The 22,791-nt window shown below is 42.6% G+C and overlaps 1 protein-coding gene and 1 long non-coding RNA gene across 12 annotated transcripts in view; both read right to left on the bottom strand.

Moving 5' to 3' along the window:
• Nucleotides 1-22,791, bottom strand: part of CACNB2 (calcium voltage-gated channel auxiliary subunit beta 2) — a 455,426-nt gene that overhangs the window by 82,720 nt on the left and 349,915 nt on the right. The gene's annotated exons all lie outside the window — the stretch shown is intronic.
• On the bottom strand, nucleotides 15,661-22,074 carry LOC146399506 (uncharacterized). The gene is made up of 3 exons (XR_014817884.1): nucleotides 18,448-22,074; nucleotides 17,412-18,152; nucleotides 15,661-16,481 (listed from the first exon to the last, which is right to left on the bottom strand). It is a non-coding gene; the product is annotated as an uncharacterized LOC146399506 (long non-coding RNA).

Here is a 22,791-nt window from a genome sequence, read left to right as displayed (position 1 = left end):
ACATTTAGTAGGCACCACTGGGCTACCAAAGCCCACAAGGCGTTCAATCTTTCAAAGGCAGGCTAGGTGTTTTCCTGTGCTTCCAGCTACCAGCTCATCTACCCAGGCCTTCTATCCTGGGACAGTGAGATGTCGCCGAGGAAGAGGGCACGAATAAGGAAACCTGGGGTGAGCTGGCATTTTCATCTTTGCACAGCCTGACGGTTCACACTGAGTAACTCAAGGTGCCTTAGTTCAGGAGCCTAAGCCCCTGGCCTGCTGCCAGGACATGCAGGCAGAACAGAGTCCATGCAGGTGGAGTGGGGGGATGGACTGGGGGTGTGGGATTGGCATTTGCACACTGTGGTCTATGGAATGATTGGCCAACGGGGACCTGCTGTAGAGCACAGGGAACTCTACCCAATACTCTGTGATCATCTATGTGGGAAAAGGATCTGAGAATGGATATGTATCCATGTATAACTGAATCACTCTGCTGGGCAGCAGAAATGACTGCAACCTTGTACATCAACTCTGACCTCAATAAAACTTCAAAAGAGAGCCCACAGTCCCTGGAAGTCACCCTGCCCCTCTGTCTCTTGCGTCCTTGTATGTGAGGTAACAGGTCTGCAGGTCCCCTTCCGTTTTAACATGAGATGATCCTGTGAGCTGTGGCAAGGTCCAGATTTGCAATGTTCCCCTACCCCTACCAAACTATCTCAGTGTGATTTTTATTTTATTTTTTTATTATAGTTGATTTACAATGTTCTGTCAGTTTCTGCTATACTGCAAAGTAACCCAGTTATACATGTCTATACATTCTTTTGATTTTTAAAGGTCCTTTTTCTTTTTTTTAAATTTTATTGAAGTAGATTTGACTGACAATGGTGTGTTAATTTCTGCTGTACAGCCAAGCAACGCAGTCACACATATATATTTTTTCATATATTTTTTAAATTATCATTGATTTCTGCTTACAGCATACTGACCCCGTCATTCACACACACACACACACACACACACACACACACACACACACACACACATTCTTTGTCTCATACTATCTTCCATCATATATATTCTTTTCCATTCCGCTTTATTACAGGATATCAAGCATAGTACCCTGTGCTACCCAGTAGGGCCCTTTGTTGTTTATCCATTCTATATATTCTAGTTTGCATCTGCTAATCCCAGACTCCCAATCCTCCCCCTACCACCCCAGCAACTACAAGTCTGTTCTCTATGTCTATGTGAAGGCGCTTTTTCTACGTGAGAAATTTCCATGAAATATCTTGAAACACCACGTCTCATCATCTTGATATTTGCAGTTAAAAGAGCCTTTAGCAAGCAGACCTGAGCCTCTCGTTTTCAAAAAGAAAAGATGAAACATAGCCATCTGGCTCAAGCTCACAGTTGGCTGTGAGCCAACTGCATCTGGGGGGCCCCGAGCTCCTGGGCCAATTACACCCCGACTCTGGTAAGGACACAGGGAAAAACACCCTAGAAACTTCAGGAGATCATTTCGAACTTTACATGGTAGTTTTCCATTGCTATCTTACAGCCAGAAAAAGGTATTCTGAAGAAACAAGAACAAGTGCAAAGTCAATCCTTTCCCACTTGGCTAATTTAAAGTTGCGTGAATTCCCCATGGCTGTGTAGCTGGTAGGAGAAGGCGCACATTTCTGGCATCGTTTCCCAGTGATCGCCAGCATACCTGATGAGTAATGACTGATGGCTTCAGACACTAATGAGTCCAGAGTCTGTTCCTAGGAAAATGCTTTGCATGCATCATTAAGGCTATTTTAGGACTGGCTGTCTTGAACCTAATGTAAACTAGCACTGGTGATTCTGAATTTAAATGTGATTTCACTGAGGGAAGAAGCAAGCCTAATATGATTTTCAAGGCTTGGTGGTAGCAATATTTAAAAAAAAAAAAAAAAAAGAACTGGTAGTAAATCTATAGACTTTTATAAGATATTACATCTCTAAGTTCTTTGAATAACAACTCCAATACTGCCCGTATATTGATGAACATATTAACTTACATCTAACTGGAATACTGCTATCCAAAGCCTACATTTCTTTCCACTACAGATGCCTCGTGCCATAATACAGCAAATAGAATTACCTGAGCTGCTTTTGAAAAACGAAAGGTGCTGAACCCCACCTGAAAAGTATTGCACTGAATTGCCAGCAGGTGGAGCCAAACCATGGGCATTTTGCATCCAGGACCTTTAAAAGCACCGTGGTTGATGCTTGCCCGTCTTCCAAGAGGAAACACTGATGACCACGCAAATTTTGCCTTATGTCCTTAACATCTCCCCATGCTCAGGAATATGCATCTCCATTCAAAGAGACAATGTTTTCTATGGCAGTGAGGCTCAAACTTGGTTTTGCATCAGATTCAGGTACATGGGGTGGGGCTTGGTTAAAAATATGAGTAGCAAGTCTGACCCAAATCTAAAAAAACTGCATTTTTAACCAAGCTATCCACCATACTCAGAAGCACACAGACTTGAGAGACTAAAACTTTCTGGAAGATTTCCTAAAAGGCCACCTGGTTTCTGAAATTGAACTGAAAAATAATAAACCCAGAAGGTTACTAGGGAGATGTAACTGTCAGACACAATTTTTAAACCAGACCTAATTGAAACCAAAGTCACTAATGCTTTTCTGTCAATTCCCCACACCTTCGCTCTTTGCGTAAACATGAGGTTAAGGAGATGGCTTACATCATAGAACTGAGGGTGGCAGGTTGAGAGGAAGGATGGGGTGTCAGAGAAACTGAGATTCCTCACTCAAAAATGTTTCAGCTGGTCAATCATGGGGTTTAAGAAGGCAGAAAAGTAAAGCCAGGAAGGTATGTTCCACAAAAGAAAAAGGAGGAACCTATCATTTCTAACGGGCATCTGAAGATCCACATCACTCATGATTAGAGAAATGCAAGTCAAAACTACCATGAGGTACCACCTCACACTGGTCACAGCAGCCATCACCAAAAAGTCAACAAACAACAAATGCTAGAGAAGGTGTGGAAAAAAGGGAACCCTCCTACACGGTCAGTGGGAATGTAAATTGGTGCAGCCACTATGGAGAATAGTACGGAGGTTCCTCAAAAAATGAAAAATAAAACTACCCTATGATCCAGCAATCCTACTCCTGGGCATCTATCTGGAGAAAACCTTAATTCAAAAAGATACATGCACTCCAGTGTTCACTGCAGCACTATTTTCAGGACCCAAGACATGGAAACAGCCTAAATGTCCGTTGACAGAGGAATGGATCAAGACAATGTGGTACATATATTCCATGGAGTATTACCTGGGCACAAAGAAGAATGAAATAATGCCATCTGCAGCCACATGGATGCAACTAGAAATTACCACACTAAGTGAAATAAATCAGACAAATACCATATGATAATCACTTATAGGTGGAATCTAAAATATGACACAGATGAACTTATCTACTCACAGACAGAACAGACTTGTGGTTGTCAAGGGGGAGGGGACGGGAGGGAAGGATTGGGAGTTTGGGATTAGCAGAGGCAAACTGGTATATATAAGATGGGTAAACAACAAGGACCCACTTTATAGCACAGGGAATATTCAATATTCTGTAACAAACATATTGGAAAAGAATATGAAAGAAATATAACCAAGTCACTTTGCTACATTGCGGAAACTAACTCAACATTGTAAATCAACTATGTGCCAACAAATTTTTTTAAAAAATAGAGCGCATCTCTAGCAGATATCTTTGTTTTGTTCCTGATCTTCAGAGGAAAGTACCCAGTCTTTCACCGCTAAGTATGATGTTAGCTGGAGTTTTTTTTTGGTAGATGTTCTTTTATCAAGTTGAGGAAGAGCCCCTCTTTTCCTAGCTTTATAAGCCTTTTAATCATGAATAGGTTTTGATTTTGTCAAATGCTCTATTTACATCTATTGACATGATCGTATGACTTTTCTTCTTTGCTTGTTGATGTGATGGATTACATGAACTGATTTTCAAATGTTGCAAAAGCCTTGTATACCTGGAAATAAATACCAGTTTGTTATGGTGTATAATTATTGCAAAACAATTTTGAATTTGATTTGGTAATATTTTATTGATGGTTTTTCATCTACATTCATAAATGATACTGGTCTATTGTTTTCTTAAAAAAAAAAAAAAAAAAGAGTGCCTCTGAGATCAAGGAGTGCTGTCGTAGCCAAAGGGTGTGAAGGAGCCGCATACAGAGACAAGACTAGCTCAACAGGGAGGTGCTAGAGTTTGAACATTTCTGGGCTGGGACATTTCTACTTTAGGGAAAGAACTAGTCTAAGTACTTTAAAGACTGTTAAGCAAGACACAAACGTGTGGTCATATTATGATGTCAGATAGTGGGGCATGAAGTCCGCAGAGCAACTGCCGTTCATGAGACATCATCACAGATACGTCATCCTTTCTTACCCAACATGTCTCTACCGGGCCGTTGCTTCTGTGCCTTGACTGTGACGTGCTCATTTCAAGGTCCCTTCTGAATCAGAATGTCAAATGCTTTTCGGTGGGTAAAGGAAGCATGGCTACTTCCACTCGACAGATGGAGAAAACCAGAGGGCAGGCCTCAATCACATGGCTCAAACTAGAAGAGATCAGACTCTAACCCATCATTCCAACTCCCCTGCACCATCATTTCTGTTAACTAGAGCTCCAGAGGAAGTGGAAAATCCCCACGCAAACACAATGCGGCATTTAATCAAGATCAGAGGCAATGAGATAATGGGTTCCTATTCTGGAGAAAATAACACTAACAAGAACAAATGGTTAAGATGTTACAACAAGGCCCTAAAAAGCAAAATAATAATAACAAAATTAAAAATTAAAATATATAAAGATCTGACGATAATTTTTTTTCATTTTTTGAAGTTGCATTGAACTAGCGTTGATGTGTACAAGGTTGTGACAATTTCGGCTGTACGACAACGTGATTCAGTTCTGCATGGACACACATCCATTCTCTTTCAGATGCTTTTCCCACATAAATGATCACAGAATCCTGGGTAGAGTCTCTGTGCTCTACTGCAGGTTCCCACTGGCCAATTATTCCAGACTTCAGTGTATATATGCCAATCCCAAATCCCCAGTCCATCTCTCCCCCGAGCGTTGCCACAATCTGTGGTAACCATAAGTTTTTTGAAGTCTGTAAGTCTGTTTCTGTTCTGCAAATAAGTTCATTTGTATTCTTCTTCTGTTTTTTTTTTTTTTAATTTATTTATTTTTCATTTTTTGTCTTTTTACGGCCTCTCCCGTGGCATATGGAGATTCCCAGGCTAGGGGTCCAACCGGAGCTGTCGCTGCCAGCCTACACCACAGCCACGTCTGCGACCTCCACCACAGATCACAGCAACGCTGGATCCTTAACCTACTAAGTGAGGCCAGGGATTGAACCTGCGTCCACATGGATCCTAGTCAGATTCATTTCTGCTGAGCCATGACAGGAACTCCTGTATCCTTCTTTTAGATTCCACGTATCAGTACTATCATACGATGCTTGTCTTTCACTGTCCGACTAACTTCACTTGGTACGATATTGTCTAGGTCCAAATATTTTAATAATATTGTGTGAGAAAAAAAAGGTAGCTCTTTCTTTTTTTAATCATGTGCACATAATTCCTTAATATTAAAGTTTTCTAGAAATACTCACTTGACAAACTTTCCCATCCTCACATCTAACACTTTCCTGTTGACCGTGTGACAAGGGCGAGACCTAAGTTCCTGGTTGGAACCAGGAGAATGGACACTGGCATGTCTGTCTGCTTGAGCAGACTGAGTGCCTTTGAGGGTAAGATGGTGTTTCCTTTATGTTTCCTTCTGCCTCCACCCTTACCCACCTCCACACCCAGCATTCAGCCAAGATTTCAATAAACACTGGAATGACTGCTGTGAACCAGATCCTGAAGACAAGCTAAGTAGTGCTTGTTTGTGAATGTCGGTTTAAAGAAGGGAACAGCCACAGTGTCATAGAATCTGCTGAACAATATGATTCGGGTGTGAACAAACTAAAGGAGGCTCCGAGAAGGAAGGCTTGAGGAAAAAACTCCGAACCCTATGACTGTATCCAGCCTTTTCCATATAGGAGACGTCTATATTTAATGGATGAAAATCTATATGTGGTTGCACAAACATACATGAATAACAGACACAGATGTGCAGGGAGAGAGATGCCATTTTAAACATAGGAAACCAAGTCCCGAACCCTTGTTTTAAAAAACCCAACAGGGAGTTCCCGTCGTGGCGCAGTGGTTAACGAATCCGACTAGGAACCATGAGGTTGCGGGTTCGGTCCCTGCCCTTGCTCCGTGGGTTAACGATCCGGCGTTGCCGTGAGCTGTGGTGTAGGTTGCAGACGCGGCTTGGATCCTGCGTTGCTGTGGCTCTGGCGTAGGCTGGTGGCTACAGCTCCGATTAGACCCCTAGCCTGGGAACCTCCCATATGCCGCAGGAGCGGCCCAAGAAATGGCAAAAAGACAAAAAAAAAACAAAAAAAAAACAAAAACAAAAACCCAACAAGTCATAAGAGGAATATTGCACATCATTACTTAGCTTTCCAGATATATCATGGACATTTTAGCCCCCAAAGATGCTATCTTTTGCTGAAAGTCTTCAACAAAATTTTTTTATTATAGTTGATTTATAATGTTCTGTCCATTTCTGCTATATAGAAAAGGGACCCAATCATACATTACATTCTTTTTCTCATACTGTCTTCTACCATGTTGTATCAAAAGTGACTGCATAAAATTCTCTGTGCTGCACAGCAAGGCTCCATTGCTTATCCATTCTAAAAGCAATAATGTGCATCTACTAACCCCAGACTCCCAGTCCATCCCTCTTCCCCCGGCAACCACAAGTCTGTTCTCTATGTCCATGAGTCTGTTTCTGTTCTGTAGATAGCTTCATTTGTGCCATGTTTTAGATTCCACATATAAGTGATATCATATGGTATCTGCCTTTCTCTTTCTGACTTACTTCACTTAGTATGAGAATCGCTAGTTGCATCCATGTTGCTGCAAAGGGCATTATTATTATTATTTTTTAATGGCTACTGAGTAGTATTCCATTGTGCACATGTGCCACATCTTCTTAAACCATTCATGTGTCGACAGACACTTAGGGTGTTTCCATGTCTTGGCTATTGTAAATAGTGCTATAATGAACATCGGGGTGCACGTATCTTTTTCAATGAAAGTTTTGTCTGGATAGATGCCCAGGAGTGGGATTGCTGGATCATATGGTAGTTCTATATTTAGTTTTCTGAGGTACCGCCATACTGTTTTCCATAGTGATTGTATCACTGAAATTCTTAAGCTACTTCATACTTCATGTTTATATTAAGTCCATTCATATATTCATATACAATTAAGCAGAAGTTTTTCTCCTGTCTATACGTAAAAAAAAAACCTGGGTTCTTTTGTCTAGTGTATGCATCTGGCTGCCTCAAGAAAATGCATTCCATAAATATATATCCAGGTGGCAATTTCTTTTTTTCTTTTTTCTTTTTGTGTGTCTTTTTGCCTTTTCTAGGGCTGCTCTTGCGGCATATGGAGGTTCCCAGGCTAGGGGTCGAATCAGAGCTGTAGCTGCTGCCCTACGCCACAGCCACAGCAACGTGGGGATCTTAGCCGAGTCTGCAACCTACACCACAGCTCCTGGCAACACCAGATCCTTAATCCACTGAGCAAGGCCAGGAATCGAACCCACAACCTCGTGCCATGGTTCCTAGTCGGATTCGTTAACCACTGAGCCATGACGGGAACTCCCCAGTGGCAACTTCTAAGCTGAACACTTCATGTTTTTTGTTTTCTTTTTGGCCCTGCATGAGGAAGTTCTGGGACCAGGGATCAAACCCATGCCACAGCAGCAACCCGAGCCACAGCAGTGACAATGCCAGATCCTTAACCTAGTGAGCCACCAAGGAACTCCGTAAGCTGATCACTTCAAGTGTGCATCTATTAATTTACATATATTCTTTTTTTTTTTTTACTTGTCATTTTTTTTTAATTTTCCCACTGTACAGCAAGGGGGTCAGGTTATCCTTATATGTATACATTACAATTACATTTTTCCCCCATTACATACATTCTTGATTGCAAAATGGAATTTGTAGGACGACAAAGCAAAAAACATTAAGCACATTCTATGTTGAGGTTGCTGGGCTACATACAAAAATCAACTGAACCAGGCTTCTCAGTCTCAAAATACCTGTGACTCATGAGTGTGGAAAAAAACGTTCATCAGTAAGCATAGGTGTGATGAAATAGGTTTTAATAAAGCTCATGGGGAATATAGAGAAACTGCACCAACCATTCAACAGACACCTACTAGTAACCAGATAATCCTTCCAGGGATGCAGTGAAGATTTTAGAGTGATTGCTGGCTCAACCCATAAGAATTCTACTGAACTTGGTTTATTAACCCTAATGTTCCAGCTTAGGAAGGGTCACTAGATCTCTCTAAGCCTCGGTTTGCTTCAATTTGTCAACTAAAGGGGTCACTACAAGTCATCTACTTGTAAGCTCTTCTAAGGTAATTCTATGAACCCCCAACTTAAGGTCAGACTTCTAGGTTCAGGTGTATTTTGAAAATTGGCCAAAAATAAGCCCAAAAGCCTTAGGGCACCTGAAATAGCTTTTCATAAAGACTCTCAAAGCCATGACATTGATTTTCATTCAAAATAGAGTGGCTAACAAATAGAGTTATCTGTTGCCCTAGCTACTAGAATATTAAAAGCAATGTGATGCATGGTTGCCGGAGGTTACTTAGATTGATCACTTTGCAATATACACAAATAGTGAACCACAATGTTGTACACCTGAAACTAATAGTAATTACACCTCAATTAAAAAAAAAAAAAAAGAGCAACAAGGAAGAGGGCACAAGAGAGGCAGAAATCTTTGTGACGTAACAATGATGTTGAGATGGGTTAACTGATACACTGATGAGAAGGAAAGAAAGAGAAAAACCAAGACATCAGTGGCGATGTCTAAGGTGTTGACCCTGAACTCTCAAGGGCAATATCCGACCATGCACAGCACGTTTTGTTAGGAAGTCGGGAGGGCATTTTACAGACACTTCCATCAAGATTTAAAGTATATGCTTGTTCACAGCAGCCAGGATTGATCAGGCCAATATGGAATACTTCATTCTCAAAGACCGCAACTAAATAAGGTATTCTTGGAGTTCCCGTCATGGTGCAGTGGTTAACAAATCCGACTAGGAACCATGAGGTTGCAGGTTCGGTCCCTGGCCTTGCTCAGTGGGTTAAGGATCCGGTGTTGCTGTGAGCTGTGGTGTAGGTCGCAGACGAGGCTTGGTTCCTGTGTTGCTTTGGCTCTGGCGTAGGCTGGTGGCTACGGCTCCAATTAGACCCCTAGCCTGGGAATCTCCATATGCCAAGGGAGCGGCTCTAGGAAAGGCAAAAAGACAAAAAAAAAAAAAAAAAAAAAAAAATATATTCTTGTCCATCAGTGATTCTCAACCTTGGCAGTGCATTACCAAATATAAGGAGCTTTAAAAAAAAATCAGACGCCGGCGTAGTGGGGGAGGCAAGGCATGGACTGGGGGTTTGGGATTGACATATGCACACTGAGCTCTAGGCAACCATTGGCCAATGGGGACCTGCGAAATAGCACACAGAGAACTCTGCCCAGTATTCTGTGATGTTCTACGCGGGGTGGGGGGAACCTGAGAGAGAATGGCTATGCGTATTTGTATGACTGAATCACTTTGTGGTCAGCAGAAACTATTCAGCCTTGTCAATTAACTATACTTCGATAAAACTTAAAAAAAATTGGATGCCTGGGTCTCATGTTTTGTGATTTGGACTTAATAAGTTTGGAGTGAGTCTATATTTCCTATATATTTAAAAGTTTTAAGTAACTCTGAGGCACATTGAGGTGTCAGAACTCCTGCTCTATGGGCTACTTAAGTTTCTTTCTTTTTCATTACCACGTGACCAATAAAGGTCTTGTTTAACTGATTTTAAAATGCAAGGATGGGGAGTTCCCATTGTGGCACAGGGGAAATGAATCTGACTAGTATCCATGAGGATGCAGGTTTGATCTCTGGCCTTGCTTAGGGGGTCGGGGATCCCACACTGCTGTGAGCTGTGGTGCAGGTTGCACACGCGGCTCAAATCTCACGTTGCTGTGGCTGTGGTGTAGGCCAGCAGATGCAGCTCCAATTCCAACCCTAGCCTGGGAACTTCCATATGCCATGGGTGTGGCCCTAAAAAATTTTTTTTAAAAAATGTAAGGATGAAGTTCTCTGGTGGCCTCCTGGTTAAGAATCCAGTGTTGTCACTGCTGTGTTTTGGGGTTTGATCCCTGGCCCAGGAATCTCCACATGCTGTGGGCATGGCCAAAAAAAAAAAGGCAAGGTTGTATGTCACCTTTCTTCAAGGCTCAACTTGTGCCTTGTGAATTCATTCCTTTCTCTCTTCAGTGATGCCAGAAACACACTTAGGGGGCGACACTAACAACATTCTAGGGACCATTCTGGCAGAAGGGACTCGAAGACGAACAAGACAAAACCTACAGCCTCAACGAGATCAGAATCTCGAACACATGCAAGGCATCCTGGTACTTCAGGAGAGTGAAGAAGAGAGAAGTGGAGTTCCTGCTGAGGCGCAATGGGATCGGGGCATCTCAGGAGCGCTGGGACGCAGGTTTGATCCCCAGCCAGCACAGTGGGTTAAGGATCCTATAATGCCAGCTGTGGCTTAGGTTGCGACTGTGGCTCAGATCTGATCCCTGGCCTGGGAACTCCATACGTCGTGGGGTGGCCAAAAATGAAAGAGAGAGGGGGACGTGTCCATGTTGCAGAGGCACAGACCAACGCTGCCTGGCGAGGGCTTTAGGAGAAGGGCAGGTTCAAAGAGAAGATCCACCAGGTAAAAGCCACTGGGTGGGGTGAGAAGTCCAATAAATAGGGTGCCCAGGTTCCTGGCTGCTGCCACTGGATGGAATCAATGACTCCCCAGGCACTCTTACTGTAACCCACCAGATTCTCCCTGCTGTGAGATTCTGTAGCATTTAATGTGTATGCTACTCCACTGGCATCTGACACTGCCTTTCTGCACTGCTCTGTATCTTCTAAGCAGGTCTTGTCTTACTAAACTGTAAATGCACCAAACTGTAAGCGTGTAGAGTTAGGAACTACTGGATCTTCCTCACTGTGTTCCCCGTGCCGGGGACCGGCTGGGCACTCGGCAAACATTTTTTGACCTCAAAGTTAGACGTAATGCTCCCTGAGAATACGGAGAGTCTTTAAGTGGGAAGCATCCACCAATGAAGTTTACATACTGGTGCTGACCACCATCAGTAAAGATCTGATGTTTATAGCATTCCTGCTGTGGCGCAGTGGGTTAAGAATCCAACTGTAGTGGCTTGGGTTACTGCAGAGATGTGGGTTCAATCCTCAGCCCACATGGGTTAAAGGATCCAGTGTTGCCACAGTTGCGGCTCAGACTCAGTCCCTGGCCTGGGAACTTCCATATGTTGCAGGTGCAAGCACAAAAGAAAAAAGAAGACTTGATGTGTGTGACAAAAAGCGACTGCAATGTGTATTTATCATTTCAATGGAATGACTTTCAAATGGATAATTTTGGCTCTTGAGAAATTAGAATGCCTTTCTATTTCATCTTACTCCACTTAAAATATGATACCAGCATTATCTGGACATTAGTTAAATTTCCCATTTTGTTTAGACTTATTCAAACTTGGGGTCCACTTTATGAACACACGTTTCTAATGGTTGTTGGTCTACTAAATGTCCATTGACAGATGAATGGATGAAAAAGATGTGGTACACACACACACACACACACACACACAGGAGTATTACTAAGCCATAAAAAGAAGAAATAATAAAACTTGCAGCAATATGAATGGAACTAGAGATTCTCATACTAAGTGAAGTCAGAAAGAAAAAGACAAATACTTATGACATCACTTACATGTGAATCTAAAATATGGCAGAAATGGGAGTTCCCGTCATGGCGCAGTGGAAGCAAATCCGACTAGGAATCATGAAGTTGCGGATTTGATCCCTGGCCTTGCTCAGTTGGTTAAGGACCCAGCGTTGCCCTGAGCTGTGGTATACGCCGGCAGCTGTAGCTCAGATTAGACCCTTAGCCTAGGAACCTCCATATGCTGCAGGTGTGGTCCTAAAAACCAATAAAATAAAATAAAATAAAATAAGACAGAAATGAACCTATCTACAAAACAAATGAACTCAAAGACACAGAGAACAGACTGGTGGCTGTCAAGGGGGAGAGGGTGGAGGGAGAGAAGGACCGAAGGCTGGGGTTAGCAGATGTGAGCTATTATATACAGAAGGGACAAACAACAGGTCCCACTGTCCAGCACAGGGGACTCTATTTCAAAATCCCTATCAAATTACCCATGACATTTTTCACAGAACTGGAACAAACTATCCAAAAATTTACACGGAATCACAAAAAACCAAGCAGGAGGTATAAATCTCCCAGATTTCAAGCAATATTACAAAGCCACAGTCATCAAGACAGTGTGGTACTGGTACCAAAACAGACAGACAGACCAATGGAACAGAATAGAGAACCCAGAAATAAACACAGATACCTATGGTCAATTAATCTTTGACAAAGGAGGCAAGAACCTAAAATGGGAAAAAGACAGTCTATTTAGCAAGAATCATTGGGAAACCTGGATAGCTACATGCAAATCAATGAAACTAGAACATACCCTCAAAGCATGCACAAAAATAAGCTCAAAATGGCTGAAAGACCTAAATATAAGACAAGACACCATCAAATTCCTGGAAGAGAACATAGGCAAAACATTCTCTGACATCAACCTTACAAATGTTTTCTCAGGTCAGTCTCCCAAAGCAATAGAAATTAGAGCAAAAATAAACCCATGGGACCTAATCAAACTGACAAGCTTTTGCACAGCAAAGGAAACCCGAAAGAAAACAAAAAGGCAATTTACAGAATGGGAGAAGATAGTTACAAATGATGCAACTGACAAGGACTTAATCTCTAAAATATACAAACAATTTATACAACTCAACAGCAAAAAAACCCAACAACCCAATGGAAAAATGGGCAAAAGACCTGAATAGACATTTCTCCAAGGAAGATATACAGATGGCCAACAAGCACATGAAAAAATGCTCAACATCCCTGATTATTAGAAAAATACAAATCAAAACCACCATGAGATAGCACCTCACACCAGTCAGAATGGCCATCATTAATAAGTCCACAAATAACAATAGTTGGAGGGGGTGTGGAGAAAAGGGAACCCTCCTGCACTGTTGGTGGGAATGTGAGCTGGTACAACCACTGTGGAGAACAGTATGGAGGTACTTCAGAAAATTAAATATAGAACTACCATATGACCCAGCAACCCCACTCTTGGGCATATATCCGGACAAAACATTCCTTAAGAAAGACACATGCACCCACGTGCTCACTGCAGCTCTATTCACAACAGCCAAGACATGGAAACAACCCAAATGTCCATCGACAGACAAATGGATCAGGAAGATGTGACACACACACACACACACACACACACACACACACACACAAACACACAATGTAATACTACTCGGCCATAAAAAAGAATAAAATAATGCCATCTGCAGCAACATGGATGGAACTAGAGACTCCCATACTGAGTGAAGTAAGTCAGAAAGAGAAAGACAAATACCATATGATATCACTTATATCTGGTATCTAATATATAGCACAAAGGAACCTTTCCACAGAAAAGAATATTATGGACTTGGAAAATAGACTTGTGGTCGCCAGGGGGGAGGGGGAGGGAGTGAGATGGATTGGGAGCTTGGGGTTAATGCATGCAGACTCTAGCTTTGGGAATGGATTAGCAATGAGATCCTGCTGTGTAGCGCTGAGAACGATGTCTAGTCACTTATGATGGAGCATGATCATGTGAGAAAAAAGAATGTGTACATGTATGTGTAATTGGGTCACCAGGCTGTAGAGTAGAAAAAAAAATCGTATTGGGGAAATAACAATAAAAAAAATCCAATGAAAAATCATCATGGAAAAGAATATGAAAAAAAGAATACATAACTGAGTCACTGTGCTGTGCAGCAGAAACTGACGCAACACTGTACATCAACCATATTTCAATAAAAAAGTTATTGCTCTAGAATTTGTCCCACCACCAGCAAATCAGACTTTGTAGATCAAGACGGTGACGTCCCGTGCAGGAAAAGAGTCGCTTCTTCCTTCAGCAACTGCTAAGAGCCATGACGGAGGATCCAATTCTGGGGCTACAAAGGAATCTGATAGTCTTCCTTCTGCCAAAACTCCAGGATAGAACCTTCTATGTGGGCACTTGCATACAATTCAAAAATTAGCAGCTATACTCAGAAAACCACGCACATCAGAGCATAGATCAGAGAGGAGAAAACAGACCCCAGCGTTAGTGCCTAGATGTTACAGTGACTTTGATGGCTGAAAGGTTTTGTTTGCTGCTTCGAGAGTCTTGGCTCTGTGCACCATAACCAGAATGTCAGATAAGTCACCCCCAGGGTAAGGAGGTGCAGCTGTATTTGTTGGTCAAGTGCTGTCACTCTCGTGCTAGGTCTAGATAACTGAAGATTGCTACATGCCACAAAGCTCAGCCACAAAACCCTCGCAAAGAAAGGGGACACACGTGTTCATCTTTGCGACTGGCAGGCCTGCAAAGGTACATGGACACTGTTTCTTTTTCCTTTTTTTAAAAAATTCACCTATCAAACATTTTTTTTTTAATTGAAGCAGAGTTGGTTTACAATGTCATGTTAATTTCTGCTGTACGGCAAAGTGATTCTGTCGCACATACACACAGGTCCATTCCCAAATAGGTTATCAGAGGATACTGAGTCGAGTTCCCTGTGCTATACAGGTCCCTGTGGACCATCCATCCCATAGACAAGAGTGTGCATATGCCAATCCCAAACCTCCAATCCATCCCCCTCCCCCTGGGGACACTGTGTTTCATGGAGGGGGCAGCCAGGGGGAAATGGAAGGGATGGGCGGCGGGGAAGAGAGGAGACAGAAGAAAAGAAAACGAATATGTATGTATTACTGAGTCACTTTGCTGTGCAGCAGAAATTAACACAACATTGTACAATCAGTACGACTTCAGTAAGTTCTCCTGGAGACAGAAGGACTTGAGTTTGAAAGAAGAAACAGCAGCGAGACAGGAAGAGTCAACCAGAGGCTCAGAAGCGAGAGTGACACTGTTATTTTCTCATCTATACACCCCACCCCCACCCCCTGTGGGTTCATCCACTTCCAGGGCTTCAGGTTCAAGCTACAATGGATGACTCCTACATCCATTCATTTAACCCTGAAAGCTTGGTTCTGGTTGTCTTGTATCCAAGTGCCTGCAAGGATGTCCATCTGCTTATCCACAGCTCAGCATGTCCAAGGATCAAGTCACCTAGTCAAGGCCCTTCCCCATTTTCTTGGACAGCACCCGAACCTGGACTACTTAGCTTAGTTCTTTCCCACCACCCACTGGCTTTACTGTCTGCCCTACTTGCTAAATACATCTCTCTTTTTTAATGTATCCCCTCCTCTCTCATTCCTACTGCCCCTGTTTAAACACAGAGGCTGCCAATTTTCTCTCATTATACTTTTTTTTTTTTTTTTTAACACCTGCCTGAGGCATATGGAAGTTCCTGGGCTGGGGGTCGAATTAGAGCTGCAGCCGTGACCTACACCACAGCCACGGCACCACCCGATCCGAGCCGTGACTGCAACCTACACGTCAGCTTACGGGAACACTGGGTCCTTAATCCACTGATCGAGGCCAGGGATTGAACCCGCATCCTCTAGGACACTATGTTGGGTTCTTAGCCCACTGAGCCACAAAGCAACTGCTGGTTGAGTTTTTGAGTGGGGAGGGCGAAGAGATATCTCTTTCTCGAATAAATGACTGTCTCAGATGGAAATAAAAAAGAAAAGAAACTCCAGCCCTCTCTCTAGCACTCCAGGGAGAGTTCAGCTGCCTGAGACAGCTATGCCTGAGCTCCTTCCTGGGATGGCCTGGGCTAGACTAGTGCCATTGGCATTTCCCAACCATACTGTGTGAGGAGTACATGTCCAGCTGGATGATCCTGGCTGCTTCTTTTCTCCAGAACTATTCTGGAAGACAGCGACATTTCCGAGGTAAAAAAACAGAGCCAAGTTGGGGGGGGGGGGCGCAAATGGCCATAGATCTACTTGATAGCATCAGTATGACATTTTAGTATCCACAGCTGCAGGTGTGAATTTGAGGCAGACGTGGTGAAGCATAATGGCCTCCCAAGACAAGAGGTTTTTTTCTTTTTACGGCCGCACCTGAGGCATACGGAAGTTCCCAGGCCCTGGGTCAGATCGGATGTACAGCTGCAGGCCGATGCCACAGCCATGGCAATGCTAGATCTGAGCTGCAAATCTGTGACCCATACCACAGCTCACAGAAATGCAGGATCCTTAACCCACTGACCAGGGCCTGCCACCTCATGGGTATTCGTCGTGTTCTTAACCCACTGAGCCACAATGGGAACTCCCAAAATAGAGATTTTGATCATATGCTTAAAACAAAGAACATACAGTCTGAAAAATATACAGTTTTCCTAATAGAATCCAGGGGAAAAACATGGATGCTGGATTCAAAGGGAACTTGAAAGGGGGAATGCTATCAAACATGCAAGTTAAATTTTAAACTGGGTCAAATCCAGGGGAGTTCCTGCTGTGGCGCAGTAGGTTAATGATCCAGCTTGTCTCTCTGGAAGCACCGGTTCAGAACCTGGCCCGGCAGAGTGGGTTAAGGATCTGGGGCTGCTGAAGCTGTGGCATAAGTCACAGCTTCGGTTCAAATTCGAGCCCTGGCCCAGGAGCTACCATGTGCTGTGGGGGTGGCTGTAAAAGAAAACAAATAACAAAAACAGGTCAATCCATAGAGTGTTATATCCAGAGCAACGAAATCATTCTAGATTAAGGTCAGAAGATACGGCTAGACAATGCCCAGCATCCTGACAATGGCAGTCCACAGAAATGAGGGTAATTAGAGAGGAAACACTGGGCTTGAGAAATAAAACAACCCCTGGGATCTGTTCTCAGGAGAGGGCTTCTGGCTAGAGGCGAATTCTACCTGGAATAGTGCCTGAATGCAACCCCCACACTTGTGTACATCAGAAACTCCCGTAGGAGAAAGACATGCAGAATCTGAAATATTCCTACAGATATTGAAAAACAACAACAGCAACAAAAAAACCAGGAGTTCCCATTGTGGCTCAGTGGAAACAAATCTGACTAGTATCCATGAGGACGCAGGTTCGATCCCTGGCCTCACTCAGTGGGTTAAGGACCTGGCGTTGCCATGAGCTGTGGTGCAGGTCACAGACAAGGCTCAGATCTGGTGTTGCTGTGGCTGTGGTGTAGGCTGGCATCTGTAGCTCCGATTATATGCCAAGGGTGAGGCCCTAAAAAGACAAAAAAAAAAAAAAAAAAAAAAAAAACCCAAAACCCAACCAACCAACCAACCAACCAAAAACAGTCCTCCTTAAACATAAGAGTTGTGACTGCACAGATCCTGTTAAGCAATGAAGTTGGGCAAGCCTTCCCTCGGAACTAACCTTGACCTAACCTCTGAGAACTCATCATTGAGATGAAAACTCTAAACGTAAATTCAGCACATCAGGCTGGAAGACTGTTTCCAGTTCTTCCCAAACTGCTTAATGTTAATACTTTGAGAGCTACAAGAAAGGAGGTAAAATATGAATTAACTCTCCTTATATCTCTCCACCCTTCTTTTATGCCTTATTATAGATTTTGATGACTTCATTTATTAGAGAAGATATATATGTATATACGCATGTATGTGAGTGTGTACATGTATGCTTACAAGTGTATATGAATATTTGAATGTATATGTGTGTATACATACACTTTATTGTACACAATATACACATTGTATACATATAATTGTATATGATAAAGTGTATATATATACATACACACACAATAAAGGTTACACACACACAATAAAACATGATTTTTCTTAAAAGCACCGCATATGTTAGAATTCTACTTTTACAAAATGCTGGGAAATAAGAAATGCCCAATTTATTACACACAGTATCTGGAATATTATGGATATTTTATTTATTTATTTTTTGTCTTTTTTTTTGTTGTTGTTGTTGTTGTTGCTATTTCTTGGGCCGCTCCCGCGGCATATGGAGTTTCCCAGGCTAGGGGTCGAATCGGAGCTGTAGCCACCAGCCTATGCCAGAGCCACAGCAACACGGGATCCGAGCCGCGTCTGCAACCTACACCACAGCTCACGGCAACGCCGGATCGTTAACCCACTGAGCAAGGGCAGGGACCGAACCCGCAACCTCATGGTTCCTAGTCGGATTCGTTAACCACTGCGCCACGACGGGAACTCCATTATGGGTATTTTAAATTAGGAATAAATTGATGGGAGTTCCTGTTGAGGATCAACGGTAATGAACCTGAGGATGCGGGTTCGATTCCTGGCCTCACTCAGTGGGTATAAAGATCTGGTGCTGCTGTGACTGTGGTGTAGGCTGGCTGCTGTAGCTCCGATTCGACACCTAGCCCAAGAACTTCCACATGCTACAAGTGTGGCTGTAAAAAGAAAAAAGAAAAAAAAAAAAAAAAGGAGAATCAATATTCAACCAGGCCAGGGATCGAACGTGTGCCATAGCAGTAACCAGCGCCACAGCAGTGACAATGTCAGATCCAGATCCTTAACCTGGTAAGCCATGAGGGAACCTCCTTGACTTCTTTCATACTAGCATGAGTAGGCCTTGAATTAGTTGGTGATTAAAGTTAAGTTACAACACTGTCAATCAACCATAATTTAAAAAATAAAATAATGAAAAAAATAAAGTTAGGATGATAATAAAAAGTAGAAAAAAATCTCAATTTTATTAGTATTATTACTTATGTCTTTTGTAATTTTTTGGTCTAGATATAGGACATTTCTCAAAATTCAGCTTATTAATTTCACTTTTTAAGACATACAGGAAGTCTACAGAAAAGTTTCCAAATGACATTGTTATAATTCATTTGTTTTGTGTCCAAAATCTAATGCATACCTACTATGTGCAATGAACAGAACAGACAAAAATCCCCATCTTTGTGAGAAGCAATACAAGCCGAAACTCACTACGTGCAAATCAAGAGTAGAACCTGAAAGGGAATTAGGAGAGTTTTCACGTGATTTCTAGAATTACACCATATTTGCTCTGCCAAATACGTTTTCCAAAAAGAGCTCCATATTTTTATCTTGAATTGCTACTGCCTAGGAGGATATGGATTTATCGGCAGCTAAACACTTTTCTTTTTAAACTTGAATGTCTGCAGAGCTTAAAATGCTTGCGTACGTTTAAAGGGAGTGTTTTGTAAAAGCCAATAAAGTTACAGAACCGGTAAAATGCTTCCCCTTGGCATCATTAAACTATTTCAGAAATGGTTTGTTGATTTGGTGAAATGTATGTGTAGCCCAAGATTGGTGAGTATCTACAACAATTAGCCGCATTGAGAACCAGGCAGTCAACTACAAATAAACTGATTTTTCCATTTAGTTTGCCAAACATTTTCCTCTGATTTTCTTCCACACTTTTTCTTTCTTTTTCAGAAGTTGCTGAAAAAGATCAGTAGTCTGCCAACAGAAGCTGGGACAAATTTCAACTGAAAAGTACGATTACCTAGCAGCCTTTTGAAATGAGGCATTACACGGTGTAGGTGGAACTCAATTTAGGCCATACAGCCTAAGGTAACAGCCTAAGTTTTCTGAATATAATTAAGAGAGTTTCCTTGAAAAGTTCTTGGAGGTGTATTTGTACACTTCTGTTCCTGGCAGCATTATTTACAATCTCCAAAAAGTAGCAAGAACCTGTGTCCGTTGACAGATGAATGGATGAACAAAACATGGTATGGACATACAAGGGAGTATTATTCAGCTGTGAAAAGGAAGGAAACTCTGACCCATGTTACAACACGGATGAACCTGGAAGACATGCTGCTGAGTGAAAACGAGCCAGACACAAAAGAAGAAATGCAGTATGATTCCCCCCACATGTGAGGGATCTAGAATAGTCAAGTTTAGAGAAACAGAAAAGAGAATGGTGGCTGCCGGGGGACAGGGGAATGGAGTTAGTGTTTTATAGGGACAGAGCTTCAGTTGGAGACCATGAAAAAGTCCTACGGATAGATGCTGGTGATGGTTGCACCACAATGTGAATATACTTAGGGGCTTTGAAGAGTATACTGACAAATGGTTAAACACATCCATTTTACGTTATATTTTTGCAACAATAAAACAATTTCAACCCCATCCCCCCAACAGTATAAAAAAGTGAAAAAAAAATGTATCAAGGCAGATCATCCTGGGAATAATCTGTGAACCTGTAAGCAAGGGGACATTTTTCCTAAGGGACAAACTGTGTCTATTGTGCATGAAAACAATTGTCACCCAATACTGATTCTCAATTGCTAGTGCTCAAATAGCAAATGAAATTCTTGTAACATCCATTTATTCAGTGCAGCCACTCAACAGAAGAGTTTAGCAGTCAGCAGGCGATACGGACGGGCCGGACGTTTAAGGGAGATGCAAAGTGACGATTTACATGAATCTGTCAAGAAAGTGAAGACGACACTAAACAGAGGAGAAAGAACAACTGGCCAGAAGGAAGCTGACTGAGTAGGAAATGGAATACAGGTAGAGGAGGCTTATGTCTGGAAAACCAGGAAAGAGCCTGTTTCTTGCATGACTCCAAAAACTCTCTTTGGTATAAATGGGAACATCAGCTTTAAAGGAACTAAATGTCACCCTTGCTGAGCATCCTTCATGGACCATCAAGCAAAGTCATGCCTCATTTCACCGCACATCAGTCAAGCTCAATTCCACTTGGCTAATGGAAAGAAATTCTGCTTAGGGAACAGAATTAGAAGCCCACCACTTTGGGGCAGGCGGGCGGGCGGGGGAGTGGTCATGCCCTTAGGATAATACTGAACCAGAATCCACTGGCAGTTTGCAAAATAACAACCACAACAGAAATGGAGCCTGCAGAGTTTTAAACCATTTAACCAAACTTCACGTTTTACCTTCTTAAAATTCCTGAAAGATAAGCTGGCAGAAAGCATTGAACATGATGTAATTTGCCCTTGGGCTAACTTCCAGCATTAAAAACTCCTTCCCCAGCAGTCTCTATTCCCATTCTATACACTCTTTACCCTTCCAGGAACAGCTGCTTGGTACTGACCGGTTTTAATGAACAGAATTGTCCTGAACAGAATTCACCTCCTGTGACCTTAGGAGGTAAGGCCAATTACTCACTCTTCCTCTGAAAATGTTTTCTTGTCTCTGTGCACCTTTGGCTCCAAGCTCTCCTACCCACCCCCATTCCTCCAGGTAACTTGAGCAGCCCTCATTTACCTAATCATTTAATTACCATTCCTAAATCATCTCTTAGGCAGCAGCTCACTGTCACCTTCCCAATATACCCCCGAGTACGCTCAGAAGCCACCAGCTCCCACGTGTTCCCTTCCAAACTGTGCAGTGATTACTGTGCACTTGTCTGTTACTTATTTTTCCTTAAAGTACAAGTTCCTCTGATGCATCCTTTAATGCTCTTGATGAAGACTGGTGCCCCATCATTCACTGGTGAATATGACTGTGTGAACTCTGGTGATGATGCAAACGATGACTTTTCACTTCACTGGACACACGGACCACGTTGTTGTCTTTCTTCTTTCTAGGGCTGCCCCTGAGGCATACGGAAGCTCCCAGGCCAGGGGTTGAATCAGAGCTGCAGCTGCTGGCCTATGCCACAGCAATGCCAGATCCGAGCTTCATCGGTGACCTATGCCACAGCTCGCGGCACTGCCAGATTCTTAACCCATTGATTGAGGCCAGGGATTGAATCCGCATCCTCATGGACACTAGTTGGGTTTGTAACCTGCTGAGCCACAATGAGAACTCCAGATCTTTTTTTTTCCCCCATTTTTGGCCACCCTGAGGCATATGGAGCTCCTGGCCAGGGATCAGATGGGACTCACAACTGTGACATAAACCACAGCTGTGGCAATATAGGATCCTTAATCTACTGTGCTGGCTGGGCTGGGGATTGAACCCGTGTCCAAGCAGCTCCCAAGACACCGCCAATACCATTGTGCTACAATGGGAGCACCCAGATCACAATTTTTTTTTTTTTCTTTTTGGTTATGCCTGCAGCATGCAAAAGTTCCTGCGCCAGGCATCAAATCCATGCCACAGTAGGCACGCAAGCCACAGCCATGACAACGCTGAGTCCTTACTGGCCTAGGCCACCAGGGAACTCCCCCAATTTTTTTTTTTAAAAATAGTACCTAGTCCATTTGACATTTAAAGAGCAAGTACTACAAAGATGTAGCAACTGCATTTTCTGCAAAACTTGGTCCTGTGATCTATCTTAAATAGCTTAACCCATGCATTTTCAGTGGGGGCCATTTCACTCCCAATGGGGCAAAAATTTGTTCTTAGAGGACAAAAAAATTCCTCTTTTCACATAGAAAGCATAGCTGCACAGTAGGCTCGTGGTATAAAATTTTATTGGGAAGAGGGGATGATGATTAAGAAACACTGTCCAGAAAAGGTTCCTCCTTAAGGGGGTAATGATGAAAAAAGGTTGAAAACCATAGCTTTGAGGTAAATAGGATGAGAAATAGTAATACTATAACCTTCAATATAGTTATTGATTAAGGGTTCTTGA

This window comes from Sus scrofa, chromosome 10 (assembly GCF_054392235.1).
Source record: "Sus scrofa isolate SSC_HxYL_T2T_F1_AM1 chromosome 10, Sscrofa_HxYL_maternal_Yorkshire_Landrace_v2.0, whole genome shotgun sequence".
Taxonomy (NCBI): domain Eukaryota; kingdom Metazoa; phylum Chordata; class Mammalia; order Artiodactyla; family Suidae; genus Sus; species Sus scrofa.
The sequence above is the reverse complement of the archived record's forward strand: the minus strand, read 5'-3'. Positions and strand labels throughout refer to the sequence as shown.